The sequence below is a fragment of the Giraffa tippelskirchi genome, chromosome X (assembly GCF_054371585.1).
Source record: "Giraffa tippelskirchi isolate mGirTip1 chromosome X, T2T-mGirTip1v1.2.pri, whole genome shotgun sequence".
NCBI lineage: Eukaryota > Metazoa > Chordata > Mammalia > Artiodactyla > Giraffidae > Giraffa > Giraffa tippelskirchi.
Genome location: NC_137289.1, coordinates 50610560 through 50627320, shown reverse-complemented (window position 1 = coordinate 50627320; position 16761 = coordinate 50610560).

Genomic DNA, 16761 nt, shown 5'->3' with positions numbered 1-16761 from the left:
AGACACCTGTTGTTTTCCTCGGTGTGAACTTTTCTGTAAGGGTTTGCACCAGGGGGCCCTTTGGGGTGTTCTTGGGGATGGCCTGGTCCTTGTCCTAGCAGGCAGGGCCTTCTGGCCAGGGAGAGTGAATCACCCAGCCCAGAATTCATGCATCTGTTTGGGAGAACACTGTGCTCTGGACTGGCACTGGAGCCCGAGGAGAAAGGGAAGAGTGCAGAATGGAAGGCAGTGGAGAGACTGGGAGGGGCTTCTGCTTTGGCAGCTGCTCAGTCTCCTCCTGCTAAGTGTCACTGCTGACGCCTCGATTCCCCACCTTGGGTGGCAGGAGGTAGCAGGTGAAATCACTCACGGGTGCCCCAACTTGGAGGCAGCTCTCTTGATGGCCCTAGGTGTTGAGTCACAGTGCCCATGCCTTACTCCTGCAGTGTGTATTTAGCATTAATGGAGCATCATCTGATTTGAGCTGGGTTCTCCAGCCATTCCTGTGCCCACCATTTCTGCCAGGACTCAGACCCTGAGCGTCTGTCTTCTGAATTACTGTTAAAGCCTCCAGCCACCACCACCATGCCTCAGCCGATTACCCTTGCCACTACCTGAACCATTGTTCTGAAAGGTATCTATTCACCTGTGGTTAAAACCCTCCAGTGGCTCTTCATTACCCACCAGGGCACAGGGTGAACATTTTGGCGTGGCATTCAACATTCTCCAAGTTTAGCCCCATCTTGCTCTCCACCAGTGTAGGCATGTCAGGTGAAATGCAGGGGTGCTCAGTTAAATGTGAATTTCAAATACACACAACATATTATTTTTTAGTTAGTGTGTCCCTTGTATTGTGTCCTGTATTTTCATTTGCTAAATCTGGAAACCTTACTTCAGCTGTGTTGCCATTCCTACTGATAGAGCCCTATTTCAGGCCCTTGGCATCACACTCTCTTGGATGAAGTTGCCAAGGAATCAGCATCCAAACTGATTCCTTCACCCCTGGGCTCTCTCTCTTCCAAACCATCCTCCCCTCCGTCCCAAGATGTTGCTTGGGTCATTCTCTTGCTGCCATGGAAGACTGCTTTTTACATTTCCCACTCCTGTCCAGATCCTTCTCCACACTTGAGTTCTTCCTCCATTATGTTCTGTTCAAGAGTCTTAACATTGGTCACTGCCCTCACTTCTGGAATGCCATTAGGACACCCCACTGTTCCACCTAAACACTTGGTTATGTCATGGTTTCATTGCAATGCACTGATCTGTGGAGAGTGTGTCTTCTCCACATCCTCATCATGGCTGACATCATGCGTGGATGCTCAGTCCCTTCAGTCCTCTCTGACCCTTTGCAATCCCATGGACTGTAGCCCACCAGGCTCCTCTGTCCTGGATTCTCCAGGCAAGAATACTGGAATGGGGTGCCATGCCCTCCTCCAGGGGATCTTCCCCACCCAGGGACCAAACCCGAGTCTCTTATGTCTCCTGCACTGGCAGGCGGGTTCTTTACCATTAGCGCTTTTTGTTCTTTCCTTCCTCTCACCATCGCAGAATGGGGCCTCAATCAATGTACATGGGTAAATCAATGATTTTATTTGCTCTCTCACAAGACTGTGAGCTCCTCAAGGGTGGTCTGTGGACTCAATCTCATGCAGTTCTCTTTGGTCTGACAAACGTTTCTTTTAAATTGGAGGATACTTGCTTTAAAGTGTTGTGTTGGTTTCTGCCATGCAACAATGCGAATCAGCCATAATTATCTAATCTAATCTAATCTATATATCTCCCTTCCTTCTTGAGCCTTTTTCCCACTCCAACCCCCCATCCCACCTCTCTAGGTCTTCACAGAGCACCAGGCCTTACTCCCTGTGTTATGTAGCAGCTTCCCACTAGCTATCTGTTTTACACATGGTAGTGTATATATGTCAATGCTACTCTCTCAATTAGTTCCACCGTCTCCTTTCCCAGCTATATCCATAAGTCCATTCTCTATGTCTACGTCTCTATTCCTGAGGATACAGAGATGGCATACAGGGGGAATTGTGCTACTGCTCTCGAGGAACTCATGGTGTGTCTAGGGAGGTATGATCAGTCTGGTTACTTACAGAGCAACATGAGTTGTGCAATGAATAAAGCATATACAAAGTGTAAAGTGCTTCCAGAAGAAGTGATAAGCAGAATTTGGGAAATGAAATGTTGGAGACATTTTGCCAGAGATTATGCCTCTTTAGGGGGATGGAAAGGGCCCCTGGATGAGGGTGAAAGAGAAGAGTGAAAACGCTGGTTTAAAACTCAACATCCAGAAAACTAAGATCATGGCATCTGGTCCCATCACTTCATGGCAAATAGATAGGGAAAAAGTGGAAATAGTGGCAGATTTTATTTTTGGGGGGGCTCCAGAATCACTGTGGATGGTGACTGCCACCATGAAATTAAAAGATGCTTGCTCCTTGAAAGAAAAGCTATGACAAACCTAGCCAGTGGATTAAAAAGCAGAGACATCACTTTGCAGACAAAGGCCCATATAGTCGAAGCTATGGCTTTTCCAGGAGTCATGTACAGATGTGAGATTTGACCTGTAAAGATGGCTGAGTGCAGAAGAGTTGATGCTTTTAAATGGTGGTGTTGGAGAAGACTCTTGAGAGTCCCTTGGACAGCAAGGAGATCAAACCAGTCCATCCTTAAGGAAATCAATCCTGAATATTCATTGGAAGGACTGATGCTGAAACTGAAGCTTCAATACTTTGGCCACTTGATGCCAAGAGCTGACTCATTAGAAAAGACTCTGATGCTGAGAAAGATTGAAGGCAAGGAGGAGCACGAGATGACAGAGGATGAGATGGTTGGATGGTACTCAGTGGACATGAGTTTGAGCAAATTCTGGAAGACAGTGAAGGACAGAGAAGCCTGGCATCCTGCAGTCCTTAGGGTCACAAAGAGTCAGAGACGAGTTAGTGACTGAACAACAAAGTGCATTCCAGGCAGGGAAATTGCAGGCACAAAAGCATGGAGGCAGGAAAGAGTGTATTGGATTGGCCAAAAAGTGCATTCCTATATGTTAGGGAACCATAGGGTCAGGTGTAAATAACCTGGAACAGTAACATGAGGTGTCTGATGGGTGGATGATGAACAGCTGCTCAAGATTTTTTTCCCGACTTTATTGAGATGTAATTGATGTAAAACATTGTGTAAACTTAAGGTGTATCTGATGATTTGATATACATTTGTATTGTGAAATGATTATCACAGTAAGGTTAGTTAACACATCCACCACCTAATTATCATTTCATCCAAGGGTTTTAACTGAGCAGATGTGTATATTAAGAGAAGCAATCAAAAAGCCCAACACAAAAGACCACATATTGCATGATTTCATTTATATTGAAATACCCAGAAAAGGCAAATCCATGGAGACAGAAAGTAGATGAGTAATTGCCTGAGGCTGGGGGTGAGAACAGGAAGTGACTGCTAATGGGCACGAGGGACCTTTTCAGGGTGACGGAAATGTTCTAAAATTGGCTTGTGGTGATGATTACACAACTCTGAATATACAAAGATCGGTGAATTACATGTTTAAAACAGGTGAATTGTATGGTGTGTGTGTTGAGTGCTAAGTCACTTCAGTCATGGCTGACTCTTTTTGATCCCATGAACTGTAGCTTGCCAGGTTCTTCTGTCCATGGGATTCTCCAGACAAGAATACTGGAGTGGGTTGCCATGTCCTCCTCCAGGGGATCTTCCGATCCGGGGGTTGAACCCACATCTCTCACATCTCCTGCTTTGACAGGCGAGTCCTTTGCCACTAGCGCCACCTGGGAAGCCCTGAATTGTATGATATATAACATATATCTTGATAAAGCTGTTTCAGAATAAGACCATCAGTCTGGCCACAGTGTGGGAAATGGATCAGAGTGAGGCAAGCCTGGGCTTGGCAAGAGCAGTGAAGAAACTACTGCAAAGGTCTGGGAAAGAGTAAGCTGCAGTGCTCAGGCAGCGCCGGAGGGGTTGGGGAAGGAGGGCTGAAATCACTAGACATTTAGGAGGTGGAAGCAATGAGCCGTGGTAAACAGATTGCCTGGAGGGGATAAGGAAGAGAGATGGAAGGGTCTAGGATGACACTCTGGTTCCTGACTTTGATGGATGGCCAGGTGGTGGCACCATCAAACCTCACAGCACTTAGTACAGTGCCTGGCCCTCAGCACAGGTCTGTGGAATTAAGAAATGATTGGATGAATGAATGAGGTGCATTCGTGTCATCTCCTGCTCTATTTCGCCCATAGGCTAGGCCTTTGGACCCCAGTGTACTTGTTTCCATCAATGCCCATTTGGAGACAGGGAGCAGCCTGGAGATTCCACCGTTCCCAGTTCACCTCTAGGAAACCCGCATCTTATTCTTTCCCTTCTGGCCCCAACACCACCCGAGCACACAAGGGATCCCTGGTCTGGGGGTGGGGGACACATGGGAACGGATGGCCACCTAGGCCCTGAGGACTCTTGTCATGGGCTCAGGACTCTTACATCCTTAACCGCCACCCTCACCCGGACTCTGTTACTTAACCCTAACCCCTCCCGCATCCATCAGCAATGCATCCCAAGTGCTCAGGAAGTACCGTCATCCTAAGCTTCCACTTAAGTTCCCACTCAGGCATGAGTCGCCTGCCAGAGCAATGGGCCAGTGTCCCTCTAAGTGTTCTCTTTAGATCCCTTGCCTCAAGATGATGTGGCGGGGGTGGGGGTGTTTATTAAACAGGCAGATAGCCAGACTCCACACTTGACCCACTCGATCAGAATCTACAGGGCTGAGTAGGAGGAAGGAGTGGGTTCCACATATTTCAGAAATTCCCTGGATGGTTGTGAGAGCCAGCAATGTGTGACTGTGTATTCAGGGTGCTTGTGGCCCTGCTACCCCAGCAGGCAGTCCCCGATGGACAGAGTCCACCCCAGAATGCTGCCCTCAACATGGGCATCCTTCTTTCCATCAGGAAAAGCACTCCTGCCCCGCCACTAATTAGATCACCCTCTTGCACAATCTTCTGCCCCACCTTCCGCCACTAAATTTCCACAGGACAATCAATTCTCAATTGCTCTTTCCTCTGTCCTCCCGGCACTCAGCACAGGCTGCAGTGCGTGAGAGCTGGTTGTTTACATGTGAGCTCTTTCGGAGCCCAATACATTTAGACCAGCAGCCTTGAGGAAGGGTCGGGCATACTGTAGGTGCTGGATGGATACTAGGGGGGATTGAATCACTAAACAAAGGAGCAAGAGGACTGAATGACATAAACCGAAGTCCTTCACATTTGCCTGTAGGAGACCATGTTTGCCTGCCAGTGAGGTCAATAGATCAACACTGCTGCGTTCGAGCCCCAGAGAGGGTGGGAACACAGTGACCAGATTAAGGAGTTATGGGGCTTACATTGCGGGCTGCCCAGGCCAGCAAGGAGCTTCATTCATTCACTCATTTGTTCACTGAAGCAAATGTGTCAGGCACTGCCCAAGGTGCATGCTCAGTCGCTCAGTCATGCCTGACTCTTTGCGACCCCAGGGACTGTAGCCCACCAGGCTCCTCTGTCCACTGGATTTCCCAGGCAAGAATACTGGAGTCAGTTGCCATGCCCTCCTCCACGGGCTCTTCCCAAACCAGGGATTGAACCTGGGTCTCCTACATTGTAGGCAGATTCTTTATTGTCTGAGCTACCAGTCAGGGAAGGTACCAAAGATAAAAAGGGGAACAGAACAGACAAGACTCCTGCCCTCACAGAGCTTACAGTTTTGTGGGGAAGACAGATGTTAAATAATTGTAGAAAGACTTATAGTTGTGAGAGAGCTATGAAGGCAAAAAACAGTGTCCAGTAAAAGCGTGTATAACAGGAGTACTTGAATTAGACTTTTGGGAGGGGCGATGCTGTCTGTACAAGGAGGATTTTCCCAAGGAGCTGACCTTGAACCAAGACCATAAGCATGACCAGGAGGTAAATAGGCAAAAGGCTGGGGAAGGGCATCTCAGGCAGAGGGTACAGGCATGTGAGGACCCGAGGCAGTTACAAGCTTGATGTGTTTGTGGAACGTGCTGGAATGCTGGGACTGGAACAGAGGGAGTGAGGAGGAAGGGGGTGAGGGGAAGGTGATGAGACTAGACCAGATCACATAGGGCTTTTTGTGGGTTGTGGTAAGGACTTCAGATTTATTTAAAGTGGGATAGGAGGCTTTTAACCTGGGAAGAGTTACAATTTAATTTGCATTTTTAAAGAGGGTCCCCTGGCTGCTGTGTTAGTAATGGATGAAAAGGGGGACGGGAGTGGAAGCAGAGAGACAAATCAGGAGGTTATGATGGTGACCTGGCTGAGAATAGTGGCTATGGAGACCTCAGTGAAAGTGTTCAGCCCACACGTTTTACAGATGAGGAAACTGAGGCCCTGAGAAGGGGAATGATTTGCCCACACTCACCCTGCCCCCGGTCCTGTTCTCCCACAAGAGAGAGGTTAACAGAGGACCAAGCAGAGAAAGCTGAGTGCATTCTGGTAGGATGAATTCATGGATGCCTCGTGGCACATCTGGGTTCTGGCAGCCAAAGCAGATGCTTGGAGTGGGAAGGAAATGAAGTGACTCTGGTATCCATTATATGGGGGTGCTCTGTAGTTCCACTGCCTGGGGGTGCAGTGAAGCCAGCACCAACCCTCAGTCGCATATCCCAGCTCTGTTTAGTCTGGCTATGGCCCAACCAGGAGCTAAGTACTTACTGGCCAGTTCCTTCCTTCCTCCATAGTATAATGAAGTGCTGAGCTGGGCAGAACTCCCAGTGCTCCTGGGTCCAGGAGCAAGCAAGCAGCAACCTCATGCAGGGCCACGTGAGGTCAGAAGGCGGGGCCTTGTACACCCGAGCTTGCATGGAATTGGCTGCTTGTTGACACACCACTTCTGTGGATGGCCAATCACAAGAGCCACAACATCCTTGCTTTCCCCACCCCGCCCCTCACTTGTCCTTGTGAAAACCACAGAACTTCCCACCACAAAATGAGCTGGGGAGAGAAGTCTCTTTCCTCTGCTACCTCACACCAGGCCTTGGCGAGAGGCGTCCTGCTCACAGTCCAAGGAGTATCAATGCTTTGCTTCCCAAAGCAGAATGTTTGATTTTGGGGGAGAGCTCCGTTGAAGACCTATTAGGGAGTTCAGTTCAGTTCAGTCGCTCAGTCCTGTCTGACTTTTTGCGACCCCATAGACTGCAGCACGCCAGGCTTTCCTGTCCATCACCAACTCCTGGAGCTTACTTAAACTCATGTCCTTTGAGTCAATGATGCCATCCAACCATCTCATCCTCTGTTGTTTCCTTTTCCTCCTGCCTTCAATCTTACCCAGCATCGGGGTCTTTTTCAGTGAGTCAGTTTTTCGCATCAGGTGGCCAAAGTATTGGAGTTTCAGCTTCAGCATCAGTCCTTCCAATGAATATTCGGGACTGATTTCCTTGAAGATGGACTGGTTAGATCTCCTTGCAGTCCAAGGGACTCTCAAGAGTCTTCTCCAACACCACAGTTCAAAAGCATTAATTCTTCGGTGCTCAGCTTTCTTTATAGTCCAACTCTCACATCCATACGTAACTACTGGAAAAATCATAGCTTTGACTAGATGGACCATTGTTGGCAAAGTAATGTCTGCTTTTTAATATGCTGTCTAGTTTGGTCATAGCTTTTCTTCCAAGGAGCAAGTGTCTTTTAATTTCATGGCTGCAGTCACCATCTGCAGTGATTTTGGAGCCCCCCAAAATAAAGTCTGTCACTGTTCCATCTATTTGCCATGAAGTGATGAGACCAGATGCCGTGATATTAGTTTTCTGAATGTTGAGTTTTAAGCCAACTTTTCACTCCTCTTTCATTCTCATCAAGAGGCTCTTTAGTTCTATTAGGAAGAAATGACTCCAAATGGATGGTCAACCAAGGTTATAGCCTTTAGGTATAGATAATCACGAAAATAACCGTAGATGGGAAAATTCTCACAAAGCCTCACTTGCTAGTCAGCTCTGGTGCCTCCATACACTGCACAGGCCAAAGAGGCATTTACCATCTGCTCTCCCTGGGCCCCAGCAGGTCAGGCCTGGCCTCACTACCTAGCCTCTGCTTTTGGAGTGCCCTTCCTTGGGCAAGAGAGGCATTGAAAAGGTGCATTGAAAGGAGTCAGGGAAACTTTCCTTTTCTTTCTTTTTTATTGGAGTTGATTTACAATATATAAGCTTCAGGTGTACAATATGTGTGTGTGCTTAGTCATTCAGTTGTGTCCGACTCTTTGCGACCCTTTGGACTGTAGCCCTGCCCATGGGATTTTCCAGGCAAGAATACTGGAGTGGGCTGCCATTTCCTTCTCCAGGGGATTTTCCTGCTGCTGCTGCTGCTAAGTCACATCAGTTGTGTCCGACTCTGTGCAACCCCATAGACGGCAGCCAACAGGCTCCTCTGTCCCTGGGATTCTCCAGATAAGAATACTGGAGTGGGTTCCCGTTTCCTTCTCCAATGCATAAAAGTGAAAAGTGAAAGTGAAGTTGCTCAGTCGTGTCCGACTCTTCGCGACCCCATGGACTGTAGCCTACCAGGATCCTCCGTCCATGGGATTTTCCAGGCGAGAGTACTGGAGTGGGGTGCCATTGCCTTCTCCTGAGCTATGGATCAAACCTGCCTCTCCTGCATTGCATGTGGGTTCCCTACTCACTAAGCCATTGACTCAATATTAGTATAAACATGTATAGTTATTTTAGAATATTGGTTATATTCCCTGTTGTTATATATATATATATAAATAGTTTGTACCTCTTAACCCCTACCCTTATCTTGCCCCTCCTCCCTTTCCTCTCCCCACTGGTAACCACTAATTTGTTCTTTATATCTGTTAAGTCTGCTTCTGTTTAACCCTGGTTCTTTTATTAGAAGTCTAATAGCTACTGTGTACCAAATACCAGGCCAAGCATTTTGCATTCCTCATCTCATTAAATTCCCACAACAACTTCTGTGACATAGATACGATTATGTCTCACCTCCTCTGACTTTACAGATAAAGAAAATGAAGCTCAGAGAGGCTAAGATACTTACCCAAGAACACACAGCCAGCAAAGGGCAGAGCCAGGATCTGAGTTCAGATCTATCTGATCCCACACCCCATACTCATAACTGCTTCCTTAAGCAGTGACTTTACAGGCTACACACCATCCATACTGCCCTTGAAGCCCTGACAAGCTGGGAAGGCCCAAGAGACAAATGACCTTGCCTCCTCATTTTACATTTTGTGTGCCAGCCTGTTATGTTGGTAGATGGACACTTTTCTGCCGTGAGCTGAGGGGTCAGGAGAAGGCCTCTTTCAATTAGTTCCTGGCAAGGGTGCAATGGTGGGGTGTCCTGGGGGCCCAGGGAGAAGCAGGAGGGCACTGCCAGCTGGGAAAGCTGGCAGGAGGAATGCCCCATGAGGGCATCATCGGCATCATCCAATTTATAGCTTCGGATCCCTTCCCTGGGTTCTGGGATATCTGACAAATACTGGACAAGTTCTCAGGTCTGTACCCTAATGATATTAATGAAGGCAGGGGAGCCTAGTGAAAATTTAATAGACAAGTATAAAAAGTTTCACAGACTCTGTTCTGCAGAAGTTCTTTTGAAGGTCTGCACAAAGCCACAAGTGCTGCTTGGAACTCTTCGTCCAAAGAAATTATTAACCTTCCTCATTTTTGGAGAATGATGCAATCTGTTTATTAAATGCCTAATTAAAGGGAGAGGATACAGTGCAGTTGGGGGTTTTCCATCATAATTCATTGGAGGCTCTCAGTCAGGGAAATTCGAGCCTGGGGCAGATTGGGCTTCCTGACCACTTCCGGCTCCCAGGCTCCCTCCAATCCTGTTCTTCTAATAAGTTCAGGTTGCTGGGAGTTCAACTCTCATTAACCCTTTGAAGTCTGGGTAGATAAATTACAATTAAAGTCCATGAACCACTTAATGTACATCAAAGATTGGCCAAGGAAGCAATTGTTCCAGCATGGATGCTTCTGTTGTATGGATCAAATGAGATAATGTGTGTGTGTGGGTGGGTGAGTGGATGTGTGTGTGTGGGTGGGTGTGTATGAAATCACTTTGTGATCCTTGAAGCACAGTAAGTTACTTTTGTTATTATTTTTCTGAATAGGATGGTTTATTTATTTTCAAGATGGATGCCTGTCCTCATTAGATGGCTTTGAACAAACCAAATTGGTACTCATTTAGCCTAGAGAAGTACCAAACTTTCCTTGAACTTCCTCCTTTGTTCCTCAAGCTGATTGAGACTTAAGAACCTTCTGATAGGTCTGGAGCCTTGCACACGTGGAGCCAGTGTAAAATTTGCTGATTGTTTTTCCTTCACAAATAATGTGAAAGGCAGAAGATGCAGGAGCATTGCCAGCAATGCAGGGCGTGGGTTTCTGCACTGCTGCACCCAGAAGGAGAATTCTCAAAGGGCAGGATTGTGTGCTGAGAGGCTGAGCAGCCTTCGTATGTGCTGGGGTGGATCAGTCACAAAGACAGGTGAGCTAGGAAACAGAGCTCATGCCCTGAGAAAACCCTCTTCCAAAAATTCCTGAGGTGACTCTCATACATTACTGGTGGAAAAGAAAATGGATACAACCCTTCAAGGGAGAATTTGACAATATCTCACAAAATCATATCTGCATTTACCTTTTGACTTACCAATCACATTTCCAGGAACCTACCCAGGTGGCTCAGTGGTAAAGAAACTGCCTGCAATGCAGGATATGTGGGAGATGTCGGTTCAATCCCTGGGTCAGAAAGATCCCCTGGAGGAGGAAATGGCAACCCAGTCCAGTATTCTTGCCTGGAGAATTCCATGGATGGAGGAGCCTGGCGGGATACAGTCCCTGGGGTCACAAACAGTCGTACATGACTCAGCATACACACACATACACACACACACACTGACAATATACCTCAAACAATATGAAAATGTATGTGCACGAGGTTGTTCATTACAGCTTTATTTACATACATGCAAAATATTTGAAATTACCTAAGTATCCTTACAGAGGAGAGTGATTGTACAGACTTTGGTACAACCACAGAATGGAGTCCCATGCTGCTATAAAATAGGAGGAGGGTGCTCTTTATGAACTGATAGGGAGTGATTTCTAGGATATGTTGGTACATGAAAAAGGCCAAAATCAAACAAAAAAATTATCTGTAGTATGCTTCCTTTGGTGTAAAAAGAAGAGGAAATAAGTAAATAAAGATGCATCTGCTCATTTGTACAGAAACACAAGAAGTAGAAGCTGTAAACTCATAGAATTGGTTACCTACAGAGAGGGTGGGAGCAGCACGTAGTAGGTGCTTCACAGGCATTTCCTGATAATGACCATTGGGTGCTATAGAGGATACTGTGGAAGGAATGGTAGATTCAGCTGGGAATAACAGGAAGGGTTTCTATTGTCATCTTGAAACATGAGTCTGTGGTCAACTTGCTGGCTGGCCATTTTGAGATATTGTACCAGGCAGAGGGAAGAATTGTGAGCAAAGATCCAGAAAGGGGAGAGAGCGTGGCATGGAAAGGGGCTGTGACTTTGGATGGGAGGGGGGATTATTGTGAGAAAGGCTGGATAGGGCAGGCAGGAAGCAGAATGTGGACTTTCTTTTATGCAATGGTAGTGAGTTTGAATTTTATTCTTAGGAACATGAGAAGCTGTTGGAATATTTTGAACAGAGGAGTGATATGGTCAGTTTATGCTACATCGATCCCTGTGGCTATAATGTGGGGTGTGGACTGAAGTGGGAGAGAGTAGAAGCAGGGAGGCCACTTTGAAGCAAGAGAGGGTAGTGACTTGGAGCAGGAAGGTAGTATTGGGTTAGCCAAAAGGTTCATTCAGATTTTTCCATAAGATGTAGTGGAAAAACACAAATGAATTTTTTTGGCCAACCCAATAGTATAAATGGAAAAGAGTGGTCATGTTCTGGATATGTTTGAAGGTGCAGCTGGTGGGACAAACTGATGGATTGGGTGTAGGGGAGGATGAAGGAGGAAGAGGAGTCTGGGATAACTCCCAGCTATCTGGCTTCAGTGATTGGGTGTCGAATGGAGCCATTCAGCAAGATGGGGAACACAGTAGAAGGAGCAGAATTTGTGGGGAAAGGTCAAGTCACCTCAGATGTGTCAAGTGTGAGGTGTCAGCAGATTGGATCTGTTGGATGTATGGGTCTGGGGCTCAGGGGAGAAGTCTGGGCAGGGACCATAGATGCGGGACCATGTAGATGGAAGTTGAAAAGATGAGGCCAGAATGGGAGAGCGTAGGTATCACTGTGAGAAGAGATCTAAAGGCAGAGTCCTGGGGAACACTAACAGGAAAGAGAGGCAGAAGATGAAGGCCTCATGAAGGTGGCTAAAATGAAATAGTAGTAGAAATAGCATGAGGACAAGGAGAGAATAGGGTCTGGAGGCCCAGGGGGAGGGAGTTGCAAGAGGAGCATGCTCAGCAGTGCCTAGGGCTGCATGGGGGGCCCCAAGACAAGAGCTGCATGATGGGGATGGGGGGCAGCTAAAGGCAAACTACAAAGGCTGCAGAGTGAACACAAGGGCTCAGTGATGGGGTTCTTCTTCAAGGACCTTTGACTGTGAAGGGAAGGAGTGAGGAGGGATGGCGGCTGGAGGAGGGGATGGTGAAGGGTTGGAGGAGAGCCATTATTATAAGGAAGAAACAAGGAAGCTCATTTTTAACTCCCAAGTCAGTAGACACACAAGACTGAAAACCCAGAAAAGGAAGGAATTCACCGGTGGAGGAAAGTGAAAGTGTTAGTCACTCAGTCATGTCTGACTCTGCAACTCCATGGACGTAGCCTGCCAGGCTCCCCTGTCCATGGGATTCTCCAGGCAAGAATACTGGAGTGGGTTGCCATAGCCTTCTCCAGCAGAGGAAGGTGGGGGCCTAATGACATGGAGAGCCCGGAGACTGGGGCTAGGGTTGAGCAGGAAAAAGCATATATCTCTCTAAAGGGTCACTGCCCATGGAATCATTTTCAACATGAAGGAAACAGCGAAGATCAAATTATCCACGGGTAAATTGGGGCCATCTGCAAAGTCAGAGAGTGAGGGTGTAGTCATGTGTCAGTTCAAATAGGATCCCAGGCTGTGGTCAGAAGCATCTGGAAAGGACAGTGTTGACAGAGGCACTAGTCGCCCACAGGGAACTGCAGAAAATGCACACCTCAGGTACAATTGTACAGACTCAAACATAGCCTCACACATGCTTGGGAGCTTTGGATATTAATCAAGGTAAAAAGTCTCCCCTAAAACAAATTATGAGACTTTATGATGAATAAATAGGACCTAATGAATGAGTTTACCAACTGTTCTTCCCTGTTTTGGACTTTGGGCAAGAGCTGGAGGGCTGAGAACAGGACAGAGAGCCAGGCCTCAGGCTCCTTTTTGGCTTTGGCCTCAGGGGCCGCCCCTAACCCTGACAGTTTAGTAGAACTTGGATAGAAGTGAGGCCTGGGTGTGGCGCTGATCTTCTGCGAAGCGGAGAGTTTGTTCTCCGAGGGTGAAGGACTGACGGCTAAAACACTCTGTCCTTTTGCAGACAGTGGAGCTGGTAAGCTGTTTCAGAGGTATTCATGCAAATCATTGTCTAACTAAAAAAAAAAAAAAAAACAACCAATGTGCTGACCCTTGCTACCTGGTGTGATATGTATCAGACAGAGAAACACAACATTTGGTTTTGGCCCAGGCTCTGCTACCAGCTTGCTGTGTGACTTTAAGCAGGTACCTTCTGCTCTCTGGGCCTCAGCCATTGCATCTGCCAAATCAGGAGAGTGGACAGATGATCTCTAAGGGAACTGCTGCATCAACATTCTGGTTTTTTTTTTCTTTAATTAATAGACTACTTTTTAGAGCAGCTTTAGATTCACAGTACAACTAAGTGCAAAGTGTAGAGTTTCTGAATACCCCTTGTCCCCCCAAATGCACAGCCTCCCCCACTTGGCTCGCGCCCCACCAGAGGGGTACGTTTGTTACAATCAATAAACCTACATTAACATGCCATTATCACTCAAAAGTCCTTATTCGTGTTGCACACGTTATGGGGTTTTGACAAATGTATCTGCCATCATAGTATAGTTTCACTGCCCCTAAAAATCCTCTATGCTCTGAGAATTGGTCCCTCCCTCCCCTCAACCCCTAGCAACCACTGACTTTTTCCTGTCTCCATAGTTTTGCCTTTTTCAGAATATCATATAATTGATATCATGCAGTTTGTAGTTTTTTCAGATTGGCTTCTTTCACTTAGTAATAAGCATCTGAGATTCTTCCATGTCTTTCCATGGCTTGATAGCTCACTTATTTTTAGTGCTGAATAGTATCCCATTGTCTGGATGTACTCCAGTTTATTTATCCATTCATCTACTGAAGGACCATGTTGGTTGCTTCCAAGTTTTGAGAATTATGAGTAAAGCTGCTATAAACATCCACATGCAGGTTTTTGTGTGCACATAAGTTTTCAGCTCATTTGGGTAAGTAACAAGGAGCATGACTGATGGATTTATGAAAGTGTATGTTTGGTTTTTTAAGAAACTACGAAACTGTCTTTCAAAGTGGCTGTCCCATTTTGCATTTCTCAGTTCAGTTCAGTCGCTCAGTCGTGTCCGACTCTTTGCGACCCCATGAACCGCAGCACACCAGGCCTCTCTGTCCATCACCAACTCCCGGAGTCTACCCAAACCCATGTCCATCGAGTCAGTGATGCCATCCAACCATCTCATCCTCTGTCGTCCCCTTCTCCTCCCGCCCCCAATCCTACCCAGCATTAGGGTCTTTTCCAATGAGTCAACTCTTCGCATGAGGTGGCTAAAGTATTGGAGTTTCAGCTTCAACATCAGTCCTTCCAATGAACACCCAGGATTGATCTCCTTTAGGATGGATTGATTGGATCTCCTTGCAGTGCAAGGGACTCTCAAGAGTCTTCTCCAACACCACAGTTCAAAAGCATCAATTCTTCGGTGCTCAGCTTTCTTCGCCGTCCAACTCTCACATCCATACATGACCACTGGAAAAACCATAGCCTTGACTAGACGGACTTTTGTTGGCAAAGTAATGTCTCTGCTTTTAAATATGCTATCTAGGTTGGCCATAACCTTCCTTCCAAGGAGTAAGCGTCTTTTAATTTCATGGCTGCAGTCACCATCAGCAGTGATTTTGGAGCCCCAAAAAATAAAGTTTGACACTGTTTCCACTGTTTCCCATCTATTTCCCATGAAGTGATGGGACCAGATGCCATGATCTTAGTTTTCTGAACGTTGAGCCATTCCTACCAGCAAGGAATAAGATTTCCTGTTTGCTCTACATCCTCATCCAAGCATTTGATGTTTTCAGTGTTTTGGATTTTGGCCATTCTGGTAGATGTGTAGTGGTATCTCATTGCTGTCTTGGTTTGCTTTTCCCTGATGGTATATTCTGAAAGAGATGGGCATACCAGACCACCTGACCTGCCTCTTGAGAAACCTGTATGGAGATCAGGAAGCAACAGATAGAACTGAACATGGAACAACAGACTGGTTCCAAATAGGAAAAGGAGTACATCAAGGCTGTATATTGTCATCCTGCTTATTTAACTTATATGCAGAGTACATCATGAGAAACGCTGGGCTGGAGGAAGCACAAGCTGGAATCAAGATTGCCGGGAGAAATATCAATAACCTCAGATATGCAGATGACACCACCCTTATGGCAGAGAGTGAAGAAGAACGAAAGAGCCTCTTGATGAAAGTGAAAGAGGAGAGTGAAAAAGTTGGCTTAAAGCTCAACATTCAGAAAACTAAGATCATGGCATCCGGTCCCATCACTTCATGGCAGACAGATGGGGAAACAGTGGAAACAGTGGCTAACTTTATTTTTCTGGGCTCCAAAATCACTGCAGATAGTGATTGCAGCCATGAAATTAAAAGACGCTTACCCCTTGAAAGGAAAGTTAATGAGCAACCTAGACAGCATATTAAAAAGCGGAGACATTACTTTGCCAACAAAGGTCCTTCTAGTCAAGGCTATGGTTTTTCCAGTGGTCATGTATGGATGTGAGAGTTGGACTATAAAGAAAGCTGAGCACCGAAGAATTGATGCTTTTGAACTGTGGTGTTGGAGAAGACTCTTGAGAGTCCCTTGGACGGCAAGGAGATCTAACCAGTCCATCCTAAAGGAGGTCAGTCCTGGGTGTTCATTGGAAGGACTAATGTCGAAGCTGAAACTCCAATACTTTGGCCACCTGATGGGAAGGGCTGATTCATTGGAGAAGACCCTGATGCTGGGAAAGATTGGGAGCAGGAGGAGAAGGGGACAACAGAGGATGAGATGGTTGGATGGCATCACCGACTCGATGGACATGGGTTTGGGTAAACTCCGGGAGTTGGTGATGGACAGGGAGGCCTGGTGTGCTGCAGTTCATGGGGTCACAAAGAGTCGGACACGACTGAGCGACTGAACTGAACTGAACTGATCTCTTTGTGTATTCTTTCATTGATACCATATTGCCTTGATTGCTTTAGCTTTATAGTAAGTCTTAAAATCAGATAATGTCAGTCCTCTGACTTTGTTCTGTTTCAGTCTTGAGTTGCCTGAGAGTTTGCAATATATATTTACAATTCATCCAAGTTGTATTTCGAATAATACTATACCATCCTATGGGCAGTGCACATACCTTATAGTAACAAAATATTCCAATCCTCTCTCTTGTCCCTTGTACTACTACTGTCATTCATTTCACTTATACACAAACATACATAATCATATGGTTATTGT